This window comes from Akebia trifoliata, chromosome 11, assembly GCF_017979445.1.
Source record: "Akebia trifoliata isolate Shusen 1 chromosome 11, ASM1797944v1, whole genome shotgun sequence".
In the NCBI taxonomy this organism is placed as follows: Eukaryota; Viridiplantae; Streptophyta; class Magnoliopsida; order Ranunculales; family Lardizabalaceae; genus Akebia; species Akebia trifoliata.
Window position 1 is genome coordinate 22,242,962 of NC_141385.1, and position 21,085 is coordinate 22,264,046.

The following is a 21,085-nucleotide window of genomic DNA, read 5'->3' on the forward strand; positions in this document are numbered from 1 at the left end:
AAAAAAATGAACTTACAAAAAAGATTTAGAGAGATGCAAATATCCAAAGATATTTCAACCAAAAAATATATTTAAAACTCACCGTATAACTTTATAAATGTTGACATTTTCATCCACAAACAAAACATGCTGACATTTTCTCAGCAAGATTATCTAAGTATAGAGGAGAATTTATGTATACTTCGCTGAAATTTGTCACCATAGCCCACATTTCTTCATGTGTATTATATAATTCATTATCATTTTTCACGAATACTTTAATTTACATAATTTATATTAGTTCCATGAATTATATATAACAACTGAAACCCACCAGGGCATAGATGCAATAGAGCTACTTACTTTCTTTATATAGAACAGTTAAGTATTAGCAGTAATAGGGAACTAAATTGTTCTTGTCATCCAATAACCATATGAGTTCAAAAAATACTACACTTGCGAAGTATTCTAATAACCATATAAAAGAATTGATTGGCTAATTATGCATTAATAAGAGCTTCTCAAAAAATACAACTTGAGAAACATTCTAATAACCATATAACAGAACTAATTGGCTAAATTATGCACTAATAAGAGCTTCTCGAATATATTCCTTCCTAATTTGATCTTGTCGATGATTTCATTTCGAATTAGATCTTGTCTATGATGATGCATGATGAGGTTGAATGAGACTAAAAGTACAGAAGATTCTAAAGAAACAATGGTTAAACAAATACCTATGTATGGACTTAAAAAGGAAATTACCAGTCAAATTGCCTAAAGGGTGAGATGCAGGGGAGGATGGCACCAACTCCATCTCAACTGAGTTCTCGTCTTGCAAGATTAAATGCAATCAAGATTGTCAGGAATTTTACCATCAGCATATTTTAAAGTAAAAATATAATCTAAAAGGAGTTTACCTAAATGGTATCTGGTTCAGTCTCATCAAAGAAATGTTATATTAGTGCCAAGAAATCAATTAAAAATCAAGTCATCCTAGTGGGACAGAAACATGAAAAACCCTACATACTGCAATATTTATAACGGATGAGATTGAAGTAGTACCTTCAATTGGACGTTCATCACAGAGAAGATCTTTGAAGGATGGTCATAAACTGGCATCCATTGATCAGAGAATTGATTCGTGGACACTTCAACCTAGATAAGAACTAAGAAACTAATCAATAATAAATTTCTTCCAACTAGCAAGTTTAAAAACAGTGAGACAAGAAGAAACCATACCTAGAAAGCCCCTTCAAAACAAACCAAACAAAACCAACATCCATTTTTGTAGAAAAAGGAGTTTACCAATGCAAAAAAAATAAAAAAATAAAAAATTCTGAAGTTTAATAGAATAGAGAGATCTCAAATTTTTGAATCAAATTGGTATATCCTGCTTGATATGTCCCTGAGGAAAATACAAAATGTGCTCTCCTTCACGATGCACCGTTGCAAGAGGACCACCACAAGCATGCCAAAACTTCAATGTAAAAACAAAAAATAACAAAGATATCAGAACCACCATCATTCTATTTGTAATGACAATAGCTGCACAATAAGATAAAAGAGTCTTTGTAGTATATTTTTTTACACCACAAAGTTGACTGCAATCCATTGATAAGCATTCATTCAATTCATTTAAAACTGATAGGCATGGCTTTAGAAAAAAATGAATTAAGGAACAAGATTCATTCAATCAATCCAAATGTTTAGAGCATGGATTTGATGATTGTGATGACGATGACCAACGACAACGATGATGATGATGATGATAAGTATGATGAGGATGATGATGACAAATGATGAATGATGAATGATGAATGTGAATGATGAAGATCATCATCATCAAGGACCTATCCCAAAGATTTGGGGTCATTAAACAAATCTTTTTTTTTTTTAATCAAAGTGTATGAAGTGCAATATCCTTTTGTTATATAAAATGAGTTCTTATACACTTAGGGTAGAAAATCAATGAAAAAGACATGAGGATCTTTAGCTCCTGGTTTCACTTTTGTTTTCGTGGTTTATCTCTCTCTGTTCCTTCTAGGCTTCAATCTACGGTTTCGATTAGTTTATGAGATTTTGGGTTCCAACAAAACGGTTTTGGTTTTCAACCCTCCTAGAATCGTAAATTAGTGTTTTGGGCCCCAAAGCACATTTAAATAGAAAAGCAGATAAATAACACTTTTATTGGCAAAAAAAAGAAAGTCTCTAATAGTAGAGATACAAATAACAAAATTCAAGATAGAACGGAGATGAGATGTTAGTTCAAAAAAATGATCTTACTAAAAAGATTAAGAGATGCCGATATCGAAAGATACTTCAACTAAAAAATATATTTAAAACTCACCGTAGAACCTTATAAATGTTGACATTTTCATCTACAAACAAAACATGCGAAGGGGTTTCGCACGTCTATTTCCAAAAAATAGAGAATGGAAAACATTAAGATTTTGAGTAGATTTGCATCTCTATTTGACAAATGAAGATCTTGACTTGTGGGGATTTCTACAGCTAGGCCCTAGTTTTGTCACGACGATGATAGTTTTTCTTCTTTAAAATGCAAATAAAAAGGACACGAAAATGGTTCGGAAAAGACAAATATGAGGTATTATGGTTAAAATTGTTATCCGCCTCTATATGTGGTGTAAAAATGGCACCAAACACATATCCACCACAAGAATATCTACGTACAAAGGCGGATTATGTAATTCGCGGCTGTTAACTCGATTTATGTATACGTCTATAAAATTTGTTGCTGTAGCCCAAATTTCTTCAAGTGTATTATATAAATTCATTATCATTTTTCAAGAATACTTTGATTTATATAATTTATATTGATTCCATGAATTATATAGAACATCTAAAACCCGCCCGCATAGATGCAATAGAGCTACTTACTATCATTTTATATAATTGTGAAGTATTAGCACAAATAGGGAACTAAATTGTTCTTGTCACCCAAGAACCATATTAATTCAAAAAATACTACACTAGAGAAGCAAGGCTATGAACTTCCTATGAAGAACAACAGTTTGGTTGGCAGGTCGATGAAGGAAACTTTTAAAGTAGGAGCGTCCAAAACTGGTAGTGATGAGGGCACATCTAAATCATGGGCTGGTGTTGTGGGGGCTGTAGCCTCAGGAAGGGGGAACAAAAAACTTTCTTACATAGAACCTGAACTTCATGGAGGCAAGGTGTTTGTGAAATTTCCTAAATCAACTCTAGAAGAGGGTGAGGCATTGTGGGAAGGCAGCATGGTTGGTTACTTTCTTAACAGCAAACTCCATTTTCAATGTGGTGAAAGGGACGGTGGAAAAGCTATGGAGAACCAAGGGTACCAAGTGTATTCAGATGATAGCCAACTCTTTTTCTTCAAGTTCAGTGAAGAACAGGATAGAGAAGATGTGCTCTAAAAAGGGCCTTGATATTAGTGCTGAGAGCTTGGGAACCATGCATTGTGCTTAACAGGAAAGAGGAACCGGTTATTTCGGTGTGGGTAAGATTCTTGAATCTGCCAAAGCAATTTTGGACACCTACAAACCTGGGGATTGTGGCTAGTGGTGTAGGCAAGCCCCTTTACCTTGATAATGCAACCGAAAACTTATCTCGACTTTCCTATGCTAGGGTATGCATTGAGATAAATGCTGAGAAGGAGATACCAAATACAATCTATATCAATATGGGGAATATGTAGAGGTTGAGGTCACGGTTGTTTGTGATTGGATGCCCCCAAAATGTTTGCATTGCAAAATATTTGGTCATCCCGATACTAAATGCCCAAAAAAAGGTTAGACAGTAAAGAAAGAGTGGAAAATCAACCAGAAGAATGCTAATGGGATAGAGAAAATCTTGCAAGCTAAAACAAATGTTGATGGGAATGAAGGATATTGGGAAATTGTTTATAGGAAAAAAGGGAAGAGTATAGCAGATCAGTCAGCTCAAGAGGAGGAAAGCAATGAAAGGTCCAAGGAATTGGATGATCATCCCAAGGACGTGGCGAGGGAGACTCCGCTGCCTCGACAGAGGCCGCTAATGTCAGCACCAAGGGTCCTCAAGGTAAAGGAGGGGGGACAAGGGAGCAAGAGTAACAGATTTAGCTACTTATGTGATGAAGAGGCTTTCGAAGACTTCCAGAAAAGAGATGTGGTGGTGGATAAGAAGGAGAAAAAGGACAAAAGATCTATCGGTTCCATCCGGGACATACTAAGTAAAAGGGATGGGTTATTTACCCATGTTGTCCCAGCAATGCAAGTAGCAAAAGACAAGAATAAGGTAGCTTTAGGCTATGAGGCATAAGAAACTAGCCAAGTCTCTTAATGATTGGGTCTCTTTGGAACATAAGGGGTTTTAATGATTTTCTAAAATAGGCCGAGGTTATGAAGCATATAGCTAAGTATAAGGTTACTCTTATGTGTTTAGTCGAAACAAGAGTTAAGACAGAGAATAAAGAAGCCATTCTGAGGAGATTGTGCCCCACCTGGGCTGCCTGTGACAACTACGACCATAGCCAAGGGGTCGAATATGGTTCATATGGAATAAGGATGTTACAAATCTGAGGGTTATTCATATTTCTAGTCAGGTCATCCATGTTTTTGTGGATACAAAGGACTGCCAATGGTTCTTTCTATCTCTCGTGTATGGCTCAAACTGTGGGAAACAAAGAAGGAAGCTTTGGTTAGAGCTACAGTGCATCAGCAACAACATGCGAGCTCCTTGGGGTTGTTTTGGGAGATTTTAATGTGGTTATTTCTAGTGATGAAAAATGGGTGGAAGGCCCATTCAAAGACTTAGTGCTGAAGCAAGGCAGTGCTTTAACTCGACAGGCTTACTTAATTTGAAGGCCGTGGGTTGTAGATTTATTTGGTGCAATAAACAAAGCGAAGGTCGGATTGTATCTAAGATTGATAGAGCAATGGGTAATCCTGAGTGGATCAACTCTTTCGCCAGCACTCAAGCGGAATTCCTCCCAAACAGGATATCAGATCATAGTCCTATTCTCTTGGACATGCTAAGAAAGAGGAACTCTGCTATATTAGATCTTTCAAATTCTTCGATTTTTGGACTAAAGATTACCAATTCCTTCCCATTGTGAAGCAAATTTGGGAGGTAAAGTTGGAAGGATATCCTATGTTCAGTGTTATTAAAAGGTGAGCTAAGGCAGTGGAGTCGACTGAAGTTCAGAGTCTTATCTGAAAGAGTCTTGAAAGCTAAGGCCGACTTAGTCGAAGTTCAAAAGAGGATCCAATCAGAACCTCTTAATACTCAACTAGCTCGAATATAGAATAATTGTGTGCTTGAATATGCAACTCTGGCCAGACATGAAGAACATGCTCTAAGGCAGCAATCTAGAGTAAATTGGCTTAAACTCGGTGACAGCAACTCAGCTTTCTTTCATCGGTCCAAGAAGGTCAGGAAATCGAAGAATTCTATTACAAGATGGGAAAGGAGGGATGGTCAGATTGTGGAGCGAGATGAGCTTATTGAGGAGGAAATTGTGGACTACTTCAAAGACACCTTGGGCAAGAAAGAGTTAAATGGGCAGCATGAAGATTGGAACTTCAGATTTGACAAGGCCCTTTCTAATGCTCAAAGGGAGATGCTGATAAGTCAGGTCTCAAATGAAGAGATAAGTGCTGCGTTATGAGTATTGATGGGGATAAGGCCCCAGGCCCGGATGGGTATACTGCATTGTTTTTTCAAAAAGCTTGGAGTATAGAGGGGAAGGAAGTTAGGCAGGCTATTAGAGGGTTTTTTAAGACGGGTGGTTTGATTAAAGATTATAAGCCAATATCATGTTGCAATGTTTTATACTGTATTTCGAAAATTCTTACCAACAAGCTTAAAGGGGTGATTCACCAGCTCATTAGTCCCAACCAAAGTGCTTTCATTCACAATAGAAGGATCGCTGACAACATCTTGTTATCTCATGAGCTTGGTAGGAACTTTCACATTGATAAGGGGTCCCCCAAGGCAGTTGCTAAGATCGATCTAAGGAAGGCTTATGACATAGTTCAATAGGAGGCTGTTTTTAAATGTCTAGAACTCTTCAATTTCCCACCCATGTTCCTTCGATGGGTTAAAAGCTGCATCTCGACCACGAGATTTTCGGTGTCTGGTCAAAAGCTGCAACGGTTCCTTGAAGGGTTATTTTGTTGAGAAGAGGGGTTACACCATGGAGACCCCTTATTTCCCTATCAGTTTGTGATGATTATGGAAGTTTTGTCAAGGCTGTTAGACATGGAGGTCTAAAACAGAAACTTTGAGCTTCACCCAAGGTTCCTTGAAGGGTTATTTCGTTGGGAAGCGGAGGTAACGCCATGGAGACCCATTATTTCCCTATATGTTTGTGATGATTATGGAAGTTTTGTCGAAGCTGTTAAACATGGAGGTCTAAAACAGAAACTTTGAGCTTCACCCAAGGTGCTCTAACCCTCAAATCACTCATTTATGTTTTGCTGATGATTTGCTTGTGTTCTTTAAAAGCTCCCCCAGGTCTGCTGAATCCCTCTGCTTAGTTCTTAAGCACTTCAAGGATATGACAGGGCTGGAGATGAATCCTTCTAAGAGCAAAGTGTTCTTCAATAGTACAAGTGCCACGACTAAAGGTGTCATCCTTAATGCTTTGGGGGTGCAATGAAGGGGTTTTGCCGATTAAATATTTGGAAGTACCTTTGATATCTAAAAGAATGTCCTATGCTGATTGCCGATATCTCATTGACAAGATTTGTGCACGGGTCCAAGGATGGACAGGAAAATTATTATCCTATGCAAGCAAAGTGGGGCTCATTCGATCAATGCTGAATAGTATGGCTATCTACTAGGCTAGTATGTTTCTGCTCCCAAAGAGAGTCTAGAAGGAAGTGGGGCAGATCTATGTAAGGTTTTTATGGTCTGGCCATGAAGGAACTATCAAGATGCACCCGATTAGATGGAATCAGGTCAGCACGTATAAATATGAAGGGGGCCTTGGGCTTAAGAACCGAGGAGGTGTGGAATCGATCAGCCATAATGCGGCATGTGTGGAGCTTAGCATCTAACAGAACAGCCTAAGGGTGAAGTGGGTGTACCAGAACCTTATCAAAACGAAAAAAATTTGGACAATGAGCTGCCCCAGTCATGGTTTCTTGGTCCTGGAGTAAAATCTTGAAAGCTAGAGCCAATGCAGAAGGGCTGATTGTTCACCAAGAGCTTTAGACCACATTTGGGCAAGGCTGGAAAGCATTGAATTAGATAGAAGAGTGGAAGACGAGATCTTCTGGATTAATAACTCAACGGGTTCATTCACGATCAGCTCAACTTATGAAGCTCTTATGCCCCACCGTCAGAGGATTGGATGGAAGGACTTGGTTTGGTGTAAGAAAGCCATCCCAAGGCACATGTTCATACTTTGGATGGCTGTAGCAGGCTGCCTCAAGACCCAGGACGGGCTGCAACATAGGAACATCCTCACGAGCTCGAGATGTACATTCTGCAATAACAGCCCCGAGAGCATTGAACACCTTTTTATGGGATGTACGTTTTCAAGGAATATATGGAAAAAAGTCCTTAAGAAGTCTCTAATCACAAGAACAATAAAACCTTGGTTCCAAAAGATGGATTGGATGATTAATAGCTTCAAAGGCAATGAACTCCCCACTGAGATCAAGCGTGCATCCTTCAGCACCTTTGTTTATCACATGTTGAAGGCAAGATGTAATTGAATATTCAACAAGAAAGCCTCCACTGAGGATTCTATTCTGTTCTCCATTTTCCAAGACCTAAGGCTTAAGCTTAGTGGAGATGAGGCGGCTATGGAAGATTCCAGCTTCAATAGAAGCTTTTTCGACCCGTAGGCTATTGAGGTTAAATTTAAGCTTTCCATCCCAAAGCTGTGCAAATGGGCTCCCCCTCCGTTACATTGGTGGATGCTGAATTGTGATGGCTCTCTTAGAGGTAACATTGGGGGCATGGGGGGCATTATCTGTGATCACAATGGAGGTCTGATTCACGAGCTACAAGCTATTCAATTGGGCCTTGAAAATGCTGTGGAGCTAGGAGGGCAAGCTATCAAAGTGGTTTCAGATTCGAAGGTGGCCATAGAAGCCTTGACGGGTCATATCGATCCCCTGTGGTATACTAGGAAGATTATTAGGGATATTAAGGAACTAAGGTCCAGATTTAGGGAGTGTTGTTTTAACTTTCTCTTTTGAAAAGCAATGCAGCGGATTTCTTAGCTGGCTTTGTGGAAATTCTCCCAGAGGCTATTCCCCCTAACCTTTCAAGGTTTGTTAAGGAAGTTGTTGAGGGAAGGATGTTCCTTAGGTTGTAATTCTTGTTTCTGGTTGGGGGTCTACCTAATCCCCAAATCACCTTTCCAAAAAAAAAAAATAACCATACAATAGAACTGATTGGCTAATTATGCACCAATAAGAGCTTCTCGAATCTATTCCTTCCTAATTTGATCTTGTCTACGATTTCATTTCGAATTGGATCTTGTCTATGATGATGGATGATGAGGTTGAATGAGACTATGTGTACGGAAGATTCTGAATAAACAACAGTTATACAAATTCCTATGTATGGACTTAAAGAGCAAATTACCAATCAAATTGCCTAAAAGGGTGAAATGAGGGGAGCACTGGCTCCTTCTCAATCGAGTTCTAGTCTTGCAGGATAAGATGCCATCAACATTGTCAGAAATTTTACCATCAACATATTTTAAAGTAAAAAATAAAATCTAAAAGGAATTTACCTCAATGGTGCCTGGTTCAGCCTCATCAAAGAAATGCTATATTAATGCCAAGAAATCAATAAAAACCAAGTCATCCTAGTGGCACCGAAACATGAAAAACCCTACATATTGCAATATTTATAACGGATGAGATTGAAGTAGTACCTTCAATTGCACGTTCATCACAGAAAAGAAGATCTTCGAAGGAAGGTCATAAACTGGCATCCATTGATTAGAGAATTGATTCGTGGACACTTCAAAAATTTCTTCCAACAAGCAAGTTTAGAAATAGAGGAACAAGAAACCATACCTACAAAGCCCCTTCAAAACAAACCAAATGAAACCAACATCCATTTGTGTAGAAAAATAAGTTTACCAATGCAAAAAACAAAAAAAACAAATTCTGAAGTTTAATAGAATCGAGAGATCTAAAATTTCTGAAACAAATAGGCTTATTATCTTGCTTGATATGTCTGTGAGGAAAATACCAAACACGCCTTCCTTTCACGATGCACCATAGCAAGAGGACCACCATAAGCATGTCAAAGCTTCAATGTAAAAACAAAAAATAAGAGAGATATCAGAACCATCATTCTATTTGTAATGACAGTGGCTGCACAATAAGAAAAAAGAGTCGAATAATGGATTTAATATTGAAAAAAAAAAACACACACACACACACACACTCAGAAATAGATAACCAAAATTGTCATTGCATGAGATAATCACTATGAATTCAAAAATCAAAGAGACTGCTCATAAGCATGATGTGGATGAAGACGTTGATTGAGATTAAAAATAGGAAACATTCAAAAGAAAAACGGCTATACAAATTCATAAGCATGAAAAATTCAAAGAAAAAAGTAGTTGTCAATTGCCTAAACATCTTCTAACAATACCTCGTGAGATTCAAAACCACCCACCAACATTCTCTATATGTAATGATTATAGCTGCAACAAGAAAAGAGTCGACTAATGGATTTCAAAATACTTATCACATGAGATTAACTCTAAGCATTGCAATATTAAAGGAGTATTATAACCTTTTTACCCTATATATATATATATATATATATATAATGCTTCAACATCAAGTTTACTTTTAGTAAGGTCATTTTAATTGATAGAAAGAAGAATAGTTTATAGTATTAATTGAGATTAGAAATAACTAAGAGTCTGTGTAGTATACTTTTTACACCACAAAGTTGACCCCAATCCATTGATAATGCATTCATTCAATTCATTTAAGATTAATAGGCATGGCTTTAGACAAAAATGAATTGAGGAACAAGATACATTCAATCAATCCCAATGTTTTCGGAAAGGATTTGATGATGATGATGACGACGACCAACGGCAATGATAACTACGATGACGATGATGATGACAATGATTATGACAAATGATGAATGTTGAATGCGAATAATGAGGATCATCATCATCAAGGACCTAACCCAAAGATTCGGGGTCACTAAACGAATCTTGCTTTTATTTTCATCAAAGTTTGTCAAGCACAATATCCTTTTGTTATTTAAAATGAGTTCTTATACACTTAAGGTAGAAAATCAATGAAAAAAACATGAGGATCTTTAGCTCCTGGTCTTACTTTTATTTTAGGGTTTTAATCTAACTTAGTGTCTTTGTGGTTTAACTCTCACTGTTCCTACTAGGCTTCAATCTATGGTTTCAATTAGTTTATGAGATTCTGGGTTCCAACAAAACAAACCATTCAGGGGTCATTCAACTTCCTTGATAAGATAAATAGAGTATAAGCCCTCAATTAGTCTCACTGTCAAACATAAAGTATCCTTTGATCTTTACTCGTCATCTTTGCAAATTCCTCAACATTGGACTTAACCCGAAAGAGAATAACTGAAAATAACCTTAAAAAAAAAACATAAATTTATAGATAAATTTACATGGGATTGTTACGGGGTGAAATTTGGAAAAAGTTCAATTTTTTTGTATAGGTGTTCAATTTCAATAAGAACCATCAATTTTACTAATTTGTAAAATTATAAATAAATATAGAATAAACAACATCAACAAGAGTGAAAATCAAACCTTATCTCACTCAGAAGATTTTGGTTATTAATATTCTTGATCGACCAATCAAAACTTCTTTCTCCTTCGACTCTCACTCAATAAAGTAATTATAATAAGGTTTCAATCCAAAAACTTAACCTATTTACTTGAATGCAGAAGATAAAGTAATGAAACTTGAAAACTCTCCACCTTACAAAAATCAAAGAAACTTGAGAGACACTTAATGAGTTTGAGAAGAACATATTAGCTATAATAAATACTAAAATAAAAAAATCAAGTAAGAAGAGATCTACTAGAATTTCCATACCTTTAATGGTAGAGTTTAGGGAGAAGAAAATGGGATTTTATTGGGTGTCTCTGTTTTCAGCCCTCCATAAATCATAAATTAGTGTTTTGGCCCCAAAGCACATTTAAACTAAAAAACAGATAAATAACACTTTTATTGGTAAAAAAAAATCTGTAATAGTAGGGATACAAATAAAAAAATTCAAGATAGATAGAGATTGCTAGTTGAAAAAAATGATCTTATTAAAAATATTCAAACATGCAGATATCCAAAGATATTTCAAATAAAAAATATATTTAAAATTCACCGCAGAACCTTATAAATGTTAACATTTTCATCCATAAACAAAACATGGGTAGGGGTTTGGCATGTCTATTTCCAAAAAATAGAGAATGGAAATCATGGAGATTTCGAGTAGGTTTGCATCTCTGTTTGGTAAATGGAGATCTTGACCTGTGACGGTTTCTACAGCCAGGTCCTAGTTTTGTCACGACAATAAGAGTTTTTCTTCTTTAAATTGCAAATAAAAAGGACACGAAAATGGTTCGAAAAAGAAAAATATGAGGTATTATGGTGGAAATTGTTATCCACCTCCATATGTGGTGTAAAAATCTACGTACAGAGGCAGATTATGTAATCCGCGGCTCTTGACTCTTTTACAGAGGTGGATTTATGTATATGTCGCTGAAATTTATTGCCGTGGCCCAAATTTCTTCTAGTGTATTATTAATTCATTATCATTTTTCAAGAATACTTTGATTTACATAATTTATATTGATTCTATGAATTATATAGAACAATTGAAACCTGCCCGTATAGATGCAATAGAGCTACTTACTTTCTTTATATAGAACTATTAAGTATTAGCACAAATAGGGAACTAAATTGTTCTTGTCATCCAATTACCATATGAATTCAAAAAATACTACACTTGAGAAGCATTCTAATATCCATAGAAGAACTGAATTGCTAATTATGCACTAATAAGAGATTTTCAAAAAATACTACTTGAGAAATATTCTAATAACCATATTACAAAACTGATTGGCTAATTATGCACTAATAAGAGCTTCTTGAATATAGTCCTTCCAAATTTGAACTTGTCTACGACTTCATTTCGAATTGGATCTTGTCTATATTAAGAGGATGAGGTTGAATAAAACTAAAAATACGGAAGATTCTGAAGAAACAATGGTTATACAAATTGCTATGTATGGATGGACTCAAAGAGAAAATTACCAGTCAAATTGCCTTAAAGGGTGAGATGGGGGGAGGGGGGCACTAGCTCCTTCTCAACCGAGTTCTCACCTTCTAGGACAATAAAGATTGTCAGGAATTTTACTATCAGCATATTTTAAAATAAAAACATCATCTAACAATTGAGATTGAAACATGAAAACCCCAACATACTGCAATATTTATAACGAATGAGATTAAAGTAGTACCTTCAATCGCACGTTCATCCACAAACAAAAAACCATACCTCCAAAACAAAAGCCAACATCCATTTTTGTAGAAAACGTTGTTTACCAATGCAAAAAAAAAAAATTCTGAAGTTTAATAAAATAGAAAGATCTCAAAATTCTGAAAAATTAGACTTATCCTGCTTGATATGTCCTTGAGGAAAATACAAAATGCGCTCTCCTTCATGATGCACCAGTGCAAGAAGACCACCACGAGCATGCCAAAGTTTCCATGTAAAGACAAAAAATAAAAAAGATATCAGAACCACCATCATTCTCTCTATAATGAATGTAGCTGCCCAAAAAGAGAAAAGAGTCGAATAATATATTTCAAATTGAAAAACACACACACACACACACACACTCATAAATAGATAATAAAAATTGTCATTGCATGAGATTATCACTATGAATTCAAAAATCAAAGAGACTACTTGAGAAGCATTCTAATAACCATATAGCAGAACTGATTAGATGCTCTTCGAATAAATTTCTTTTTAATTTGATCTTTTGTATGATGATGGATGATGACGTTGATTGAGATTAAAAAGTACGGAACATTCAAAAGAAAAACGGTTATAAAAATTCATAGGCATGAAAAATTCAAAGAAAAAAGTAGCCGTCAATTACCTAAACATCTTCAAACAATACCTCGTGAGATTTAAAACCAACCACCATCATTCTCTATATGCAATGACTATAGCTGCAACAAGAAAAGAGTCGAGTAATGGATTTCAAAATACTTATCACAAGAGATTATCCCTAAGCATTGCACTATCGAAGGGGGATTATAACCTTTTATCTTATATATATATATATATATAATGCTTCACATCAAGTTTACTTTAGTAAGGTCATTTTAATTGATAGAAAGAAGAATAGTTCAATTTTTAGTGTTGATGTAGATCAAAAATAACTAAGAGTCTGTGTAGTATACTCTTTTACACCACAAAGTTGACCCCAGTCCATTGATAATACATTCATTCAATTCATTTAAGACTAATAGGCATGAATTTAGACAAAAATGAATTGAGGAACAAGATTCATTCAATCAATCCCAATGGTTTGGGCAAGGATTTGTGATGATGATGACGACGACCAACGACAACGACGATAACGATTATGACGATGATAACGATGATGATGATGACGACGACCAACGACAACGACGATAACGATGATGACGATGATAACGATGATGATGATGACGAATGATAAATAATGAATGATGAGGATAATCATCATCAAGGACCTATCCCAAAGATTCGGGGTCCTAAACAAATCTTGTTTCTTTTTTTTGTCAAAGTCTGTCAAGAGCTATATCCTTTTGTTATTTAAAATGAGTTCTTATATACTTAGGGAAGAAAATCAATGAAAAAAACAAGAGGATCTTTAGCTTCTGGTCTATCTTTTGTTTTAGGGTTTTAATCTAACTGTCTTTTGGTTTTTAATATTCTCGATCGACTAATCAAAACTTCTTCTTTCTCCTTCGACTCTCACTCAATAAAGTACTTATAATTAGGTTTCAATTCAAAAACTTAACCTAGTTACTTGAATGTAGAATATAAAGTAATGAAACTTGGAAACTCTCCACCTTACAAAAATCAAAGAAGCTTGAGAGATGAGAAATGAGTTTGAGGAAAACATTTTAGCTATAATAAATACTAAAAGAAAAAAAAATCAAGTAAGAAGAGATCTACTAGAATTTCCATACCTTTAATGGTAGAATTTTAGGTGAAGAAAATGGGATTTTATTGGGAGTTTTAGTTTTTAGCCCTCCTGGAATCATAAATTGGTGTTTTGGGCTCTAAAACACATTTTTCATTTGGGCTCCAAATGAAAAATGCAAGATAGAATAAAGATGTGATGCTAACTGGAAAAAAAAATGATCTTACTAAAAAGATTCAGAGATGTAAATATCCAAAGATATTTCAACTAAAAAATATATTTAAAACTCACCGTAAAACCTTATAAATGTTGACATTTTCATCCACAAACAAAACATGGGAAGGGGCTTCGCATAACTATTTCCAAAAAATAGAGATTGGAAACCATGGAGATTTCGAGTAGGTTTGCATCTCTGTTTGGCAAATGGAGATTTTGACCTGTGACGATTTCTACAGCCAGGCCCTAGTTTTGTCACAACGATGAGAGTTTTTCTTCTTTAAAATGCAAATAAAAAGGATATGAAAATGGTTCTTGTAGATACGGGGGTTTCGAAACCTTTGGGGAGGTTTTGAGCTCATCTACACTGGTTTTAGAGCTGCCACCATTCAATTAAAGTGTGAATGGAAGGTATAAAATTTTTTTTTTTGCCTTGTAGTGACTCACATATCCAAAAGATAAGGGGGAAATTTTTTATTGAGGGACAAAGAAGGTTAGGCACCTTAAGACAATGAGCAAGCCAAAAACAAAAGAAGATGCTTGTTGGAATTTTTTATGAGCCTAGGATTTTGGTGGAAATCCATGTAGATTTCACCATTTTGATGTTAGACACCTTGTCCCACCCATCATAAGATGGTTATCAATAGATGACCAACTGGTGTGATTAGGAAACTCTTTTTGGTTTTGAAAATAAAAGAGATTACAGAGGAAAGTTAAGTAAAATTAACTATAAAATAATGAACAAATTATGACAATGAGCAAGCCAAAAACAAAAGAAGATGCTTGCTAGAATTTCTTTAGCCTAGAATTTTGGTGGAAATCCATATGGATTTCACCTTATTGGATCCAAAGGCCCTTTTAAAGGAGTATGTGCTCACTTAGGAGCATCTTTTTGTTGGTTTAGCCTTTAGAGGTATCTATGAGTTGGTAGGAATCCATGTGGATTTCACCTTATTGGATCCAAAGGCTCTTTTAAAGCAGTATGTGCACTTGGGAACGTCTTTTTGTTGGTTTAGCCTTTAGGAGGTAGCCATGAGTTGGACACCACCATGGAAAGACTAGAAACCTTAAGCATGAGATGTGTCCTCTTTGATACTATTTTTGTTAGCTTAGCGAGTTAGGTGTAGATCTAGGTAGACCCACAACTTTGACCCTTAGCTATTTTAGAGAAATATAGTATGATGTGTGCGCACATAATGTATGCATGTAATGGACTTAGAAAGAACTCTCTTAACTCTTAAGCCATTAGGAAATAAAGGAGAAAAATCTCTATTCTAGGAATTTAAAATTGTAAGAAAAGTAAAGAACAACTAATCTAAGAAATTAAAACTTGCAAAAAAATAAATAAACACCTAATCTACTCTAATGCTCTAATGGAACTTATTGAGGACTTATAAGGGGAAATTACCTCTAGGAGGTTTTACTTTCTTCCTCCTAGCCTCACTAGCAAAAGAAGCATGAAATAAACTTGCTGAAATGTAAAGAGGGGACTAGGTAGAAGAGAAAGATTTAAAAGGGGATCACATAAAAAAATTCTAAAAATTAAACTATCCCCACCTTGGTTTCTTCTTCTTCTTCTTCTTCTTCTTTCTTCTTGGTTAGAGGTTCTTGGAAGTTTAGGAAGGGATTTGGACAGAGTTTTGATAGGCAAGAAGGCTTTGAGGAAAGACTTGGACATAATTTTTAGATTACTTGAGCTCCCCTCCCATTTGCCTTTGATCGGGATCCTATTTATAGGATTTTGGGAGACCCTTGGGGATATATTAGTCCTAAAGCCTAGGGTTCCCAATACTTTAAACAAAACCTCTAGAGAAATCGAAAATTTACCTCTCCACTCCTTGGACTTGATGGTCTTTCACTCACCTGTGATTTTACCAATCATGATGATCAAGAAGATAGGATTATAAAAGGTCATTACTTTCTAGAGAATTCTTCGACGAGGGTAAAAGAGTCTGAGGTCCTTGGTTTTGGGTCAAATCCTAGAGAACTAGACTAGATGGTATGTAAATAAGGACTTGGGTTTTGGACATTAAGGTCATCTAGCCTAACTAATCCACTAACAACTTAAGATTAAGAATGTCTTTGTTCACAAGTTTTAGAGAATTCTTTGAGTTGGATAAAGTGGCAAACCCCATTGAACTTAGTCAATTTATATTGACTCTTCTAAGGATTGAGGATAGACTTGGGGGCATAAGTGTAAACTACCAAATTTTAGTTCTAACAATGTGAGGTTAGGGTAGTAATTACACTCATGTGAGGACCAATTTGACTAAGGGTCTTTGTTGGAAGAATATGCAAATTACAAAAAGACCTTGATGGTGGGTTCATTGAAGAATTAAAGGATGGGCAAAAAAGTAAAATGTAGTAGTTATCTTATCTATGATGATGTATGATGAGATTGAATGAGACTAAAAGTACGAAAGATTCTGAAGAAACAATGGTTATACAAATTCCTATGTATGGACTCAAAAAGAAAATTACCAGTCAAATTGCCTAAAAGGGTGAGATGGGGGGGAGGGTGGCACCAGTTCCTTCTCAACCGAGTTCTCGTCTTGTAGGATAAAATGCCATCAAGATTGTTAGGAATTTTACCATCAGCATATTTTAAAGTAAAAATATAATCTAAAAGGAGTTTACCTGAATAGTATCTGGGTCAGCCTCATCAAAGAAATGTTATATTAGTGCCAAGAAATCAATAAAAACCAAGTCATCCCAGTGGGATAGAAACATGAAAAACTACATACTGCAATATTTATAACAGATGAGATTGAATTAGTACCTTCACTCGCACGTTCATCACAGACAAGAAGATCTTTGAAGGATGATCATAAGCTGACATCCATTGATTGGAGAACTGATTTTTGGACACTTCAACCTAGATCAAAACTCATAAACTAATCAATAATAAATTTCTTCCAACATGCAAGTTTAGAAATAGTGGAATGAGAAACCATACCTTGCACGTTCATCACAGACAAGAAGATCTTCGAAGGAACGTAATAAACTGACATCCATTGATTGGAGAACTGGTTTGTGGACACTTCAACCTAGATCAGAACTCAGATACTAATCAATAATAAATTTCTTCCAACAAGCAAGTTTAGAAACAGTGGAACAAGAAACCATACCTTCAAAACAAAAACCCAACAAAACCAACATCCATTTTTGTAGAAAAATGAGTTTGCCAATGCAAAAAAAACAAAAAAAAATTTCTAAAGTTTAATAAAATAGACAGATCTCAAAATTCTAAAAAAAAAAAAGGCTTATCCTTGAGGAAAATACAAAACAAGCTTTCCTTCACGATACACTATCGCAAGAAGACCACCACAAGCATGCCAAAGCTTCCATATAAAAACAAAAAATAATAGAGATATCAGAACCACCATCATTCTCTCTTTAATTAATGTAGCTACACAAAAAGAGAAAAGAGTCGAATAATGGATTTCAAAGTGAAAAACACACATACACATTCAGAAATAGATAACCAAAATAGTCATTGCATGAGATTGTCACTATGAATTCAAAAATCAGAGAGACTACTTGAGAAGCATTCTAAGAACCATATAGTAGAATTGATTAGAAGCTTCTAGAATATATTTCTTTCTAAGTTGATCTTGTCTATGATGATGGAAGATGAGGTTGATTGAGATTAAAAGTACGGAACATTCAAAAGAAAAACGGTTATACAAATTCATAGGCATGACACAATCAAAGAAAAAAGTAGCCGTCAATTGCAATGACTCGTGAGATTCAAAACAAACCACCATCATTCTCTATATGCAATGAGTATAGCTGCAACAAGAGAAGAGTCGAGTAATGGATTCCAAAATACTTATCACATGAGATTATCACTAAGCATTTCAAAATACTTTAAATAGCAAATAAAAAGGAAACGAAAATGGTTTGGAAAGAAAAATATGAGGTATTGTGGTTGAAATTGTTATCCGCCTCTATATGTGGTGTAAAAATGGTGCCAAACACAATTCACCGCAAGATTATCTACGAACAGAGGCGGATTATGGAATCCGCTACTCTTGGCTCTTCTAGTGTATTATATAATTCATTATCATTTTTCAAAAATACTTTGAGTTACATAATTTATATTGATTCCATGAATTATATAGAACAACTAAAAACCCACTCACATAGATGCAATAGAACTACTTACTTTCTTTATATAGAACGGTTAAGTATTAGCACAAATAGGGAACTAAATTGTTCTTGTTATCCAATAACCATATAAATTCTAAAAATACTACACTAGAGAAGCAAGGCGATGAACTTCCTATTAAGAACAACAGTTTGGTTGGTAGGTCAATGACAGAAACTTTTAAAGCAAGAACGTCCAAAAGTGGTAGCGATGAAGGCACATCTAAATCATGGGCTGGTATTGTGGGGGTTGTGGCCTCAGGAAAGGGGAACAAAGAACCTGAACTTCATGGAGGCAAGGTGTTTGTCAAATTTCCTAAATCAGCTTAAGAAGAGGGTGAGGCATTGTGGGAAGGCAGCGTGGTTGGTCACTTTCTTAACAGCAAACTCCCTTTCAATTTGGTGAAAGGGATGGTGGAAAAACTATGGAGAACCAAGGGTACACTACAAGTGTATTCAAATGATAGCCGACTCTTTTTCTTCAAGTTCAGTGAATAACAGGATAGAGAAGATGTCCTCCAAAAAGGACCTTGGTTTATAGGAGAGAAACTATTAGTGCTAAGAGCTTGGGAACCATGCATTGAGCTTAACAGAAAAGAGGCATTGGTTATTCCGGTGTGGGTACGATTTTTGAATCTACCAAAGCAATTTTGGACACCTACAAACCTAGGTATTGTGGCTAGTGGAGTGGGCAAGTCCCTTTACCTTGATAATGCAACCGAAAACTTATCTCAACTTTCCTATACTAGGGTATGTGTTGAGATAAATGCTGGGAAGGACAAATACAATCTATATCAATATGGGGGACATAGAGAGGTTGAGGTCAAGGTTGTTGGATGCCCCCAAAATGTTTGCATTGCAAAATATTTGGTCACCCTGATACTAAATGCCCAAAAAAAGGCTAGATAGTAAAGAAAGAGTGGAGAGTCAACCACAAGAATGGTGATGGGATAGAGAAAATCTTGGAAGCTAAAACAAATGTTGATGGGAATAAAAGAAATTGGAAAATTGCTTATAGGAAAAAAGGAAAGAGTATAGTTGATCAGTCGCCTCAAGAGGAGGAAAGCAATGAAAGGTCCAAGGAATTGGATGATCATACCAAGGAAGTGGCAAAGGAGACGTCCAGTGTCCCGGCAGAGGCCGCTAATGTCAGAACTAAGGGCCCTCAAGGTAAAGGGGGGACAAGGGAGCTCAACTCGGAAATCCAAGGTCGAGAGGAAAAAAGAAGAGAACTCAAACCGTAGTCAAGAGTAACAGATTCAGCTCCTTATGTGATGAGGAGGCTTGCAAAGACTTCCAGAAAAGAGATGTGGTGGTGGATGATTAGGAAAAAAGGGCAAAAGATCTACCGGTTCTCCATCCGGGACATATTAAGTAAAAGGGATGGGTTATTTACCCATGTTGTCCCAGCAATGCAAGTAACAACAAACAAGAATAAGGTAGCTTCAGGCTATGGGGCACAAGAAACTAGCCAAGTCTCTCAATAACTGTGTCTCTTTGGAACATAAGGGGGCATAATGATTTTCTAAAACATGCCGAGGTTAGGAAGCATATAGCGAAGTATAAGGTTACTCTTATGTGTTTAGTCGAAACAAGAGTTAAGAAAGAGAATAAAGAAGCGATTTTGAAAAGATTGTGCCCCACCTGGGCTGCCTGTGACAACTACGACCATAGCCAAGGGGGTCGAATATGGTTCATATGGAATAAGGATGTTACAAATCTGAGGGTTATTCATATTTCTAGTCAGGTCATCCATGTTTTTGTGGATACAAAGGTCTGCAAAGGGTTCTTTCTATCTATCGTGGTATGGCTCAAACTGTGGGAGACAAAGAAGAGAGCTTTGGTCATAGCTAGAGTGCATCAGCAGCAACATGCGAGCTCCTTGGGGTGTTTTGGGAGATTTTAATGTGGTTATTTCTAGTAATGAAAAGTGGGTGGAAGTCCCCTTCAAAGACTTAGTAGTGCTGAAGCAAGGCATTGCTTTAACTCGACAGGCTTACTTGATTTGAAGGCCATGGGTTGTAGATTTACTTGGTGCAATAAACAAAGCGAAGGTCGGATTGTATCTAAGATTGATAGAGCAATGGGTAATCCTGAGTGGATAAACTCTTTCGCCGACACTCAAGTAGAATTCCTCCCAAATGGGATATCAGATCATATGCTAAGAATGAGGAACTCTGCTATTAGATCTTTCAAATTCTTCAATGTTTGGACTAAAGATGACCAATTCCTTCCCATTGTGAAGCAAATCTGGGAGCTAAAGCCAGATGGGTCTACTGCATTGTTTTTTACAAAAAGCTTGGAGTATAGTGGGGAAGGAAGTTACGCAGGCTATTAGAGGGTTTTTCAAAAAGGGTGGTCTGATTAAAGAGCTAAACTCTACAGCCATCACCCTAATCCCGAAGGTTCCTACGCCCAGCTCCCTCGATGATTATAAGATAATATCATGTTGCAATGTTCTATACTGTATTTCGAAAATTCTGACGAACAAGCTTAAAGGGGTTCACCAACTCATTATTAGTCCCAACCATATTGCTTTCATTCACAATAGGAGGATCACTGACA

The 21,085-nt window shown here is 36.1% G+C and overlaps 1 long non-coding RNA gene across 1 annotated transcript in view; it reads right to left on the reverse strand.

Moving 5' to 3' along the window:
- The window catches only part of LOC147391133 (uncharacterized), a 54,615-nt gene that overhangs the window by 21,516 nt on the left and 12,014 nt on the right, over positions 1-21,085 (reverse strand). The window contains exons 6-14 of the long non-coding RNA XR_015183211.1: positions 17,328-17,712; positions 17,009-17,246; positions 16,853-16,922; positions 13,118-13,190; positions 11,046-12,668; positions 9,592-9,643; positions 8,858-9,240; positions 8,714-8,749; positions 745-1,459 (exon numbers count right to left, since the gene is read on the reverse strand). This is a non-coding gene — a long non-coding RNA (uncharacterized LOC147391133). The remainder of the gene's footprint in view (positions 1-744; positions 1,460-8,713; positions 8,750-8,857; positions 9,241-9,591; positions 9,644-11,045; positions 12,669-13,117; positions 13,191-16,852; positions 16,923-17,008; positions 17,247-17,327; positions 17,713-21,085) is intronic.